The sequence below is a fragment of the Colobus angolensis genome, unplaced genomic scaffold, assembly GCF_000951035.1.
Source record: "Colobus angolensis palliatus isolate OR3802 unplaced genomic scaffold, Cang.pa_1.0 Scaffold650, whole genome shotgun sequence".
Classification (NCBI taxonomy): domain Eukaryota; kingdom Metazoa; phylum Chordata; class Mammalia; order Primates; family Cercopithecidae; genus Colobus; species Colobus angolensis.
The window spans coordinates 104,438-106,127 of NW_012120155.1; positions in this window are offsets into that span (position 1 = coordinate 104,438).

Consider the following 1,690-nt stretch of genomic DNA (forward strand, 5'->3'; position numbering starts at 1 on the left):
TTTGGTGTTCCACAGGACATTAGATCAAGTATAGCATAGGGACTCTGTTTTAAGGGGACAAGAGTCCCATTCCCACCAGTTAATACAACTACTATTTTTGGGGTTATCATGATCTTTACAAGAATTTGCTATATTTTTCCAATCTGAGGAAGTCCAAGAGGGACAAAGATATTTATCTGAGGCAGTAAGCTGTCTTTGGTCCTGTAAATTTCCATAAGACATGACTAGACAAGCATCAAAGGTAATACTTTTGGGCAAACTTGATCTAGGTACATTAATGATGAGATGGGGGCAGTTAAGGGAAAGAAAAGAAGAAAAAGAGACATAGATTACGTTTTTCTTTTTATCATTACTCTGGTGGGAGTGGACGGAATAATGGTCCATGTCTCCAAGAAGGTGATGCCTTCTTGACTCGAGGATAATGGGTTCACCCTTTCTCAGTGGTCTGAAGTGCTGTTTCAGTCGTTGTGAGCACCGGATAGGGTCCTTCCCAGGTAGGCCTGAGCTTTCCCTCTTTTCAGCCTTTGATAAGGACATGATCTCTGGGTTGATGCTGGTGGGCCAGGAATTTAAGGGGTGGAGTCTGTGCTAGGAGACCTTGAGTCCTGAGGGAAGAAAGAGTGGAAGACAGACCAAATACATCATTTCTAAGGAAATGATCTTTTGTTTTGTTCATAGGAAGGTAAGTAGTAGTGTTTAGATAAGGTAACCCATAAAGCATTTCATAAGGAGACAGGCCAAGATCCCTCTGAGGGGCAGTTTGGATTCTCAGCAAAGCAATGGGATGACATTTTGTCCATGGTAGCCGAGTTTCTAAAATTAATTTGGTTAAATGTTTCTTTGAAGTTTGATTCATTCTTTCTACTCTCCCTGATGAAGGTGCAGGCCAGGAAGTATGATATTCCCATTTTATCCCTAAGACTTGGATTAGTCCTTTAATAATGTGTGTGGTAAAGTGGGTCCCATTGTCTGAATCAATATTCTGTATTATTCCAAACCTGGGTATGATATGTTCTAACAGGGCTTTGACCATGTTGCTGGCTGTTGCACTTGGAAAAGGGATGGCTTCTATCCAGTGGGTGGATAGATGGGTGGGTAAGATCATCTACTATTACCAGTAAATACTTAAGGTGGCCTATTGGGGGCATTTCAGTATAGTTGACTTGGACACTTTGAAATGGCCTTAACCCGGGATTTCTCCCTCTGGGAGGTTGTCTTTTTAGGGTCTGCTTATGAGATTTTCTGCACACTATACAACTTTCCACTATTTTCTTGGTGGGGGTGTATATTCCTATGCACCCATAAATCCTAAGGACTACCTCACACATGGTTTGAGGACCCCAGTGAGATCCTTGATGAAGCTGTGACAGTATTTCCCTCATAAGAGGTTTGGATAACATTTCCCTTCCATCTGGTAGTTACCACTTTCCTTTTCAGTTTCCTCAGCTACTAATTTTTTTTAGTTTTTTCTGATCTACTTGAGAGAAGATAGGGAGTGCAGCTGGAGATGGAAGACAAGGGGTTAGTCGAAAAATGGGTTCTGCTGGAGAAGAGACAGCTTACTTAGCTATTTGGTCAGTGAGATTATTTCCCTGGCCTTCAAATGGAGGATTCCTTTGATGTCCCGGGACATGTACAACAGCTGTTTCTTTTGGCAATTGTAAATTTTCCAGTACTTGTATTATTAGGT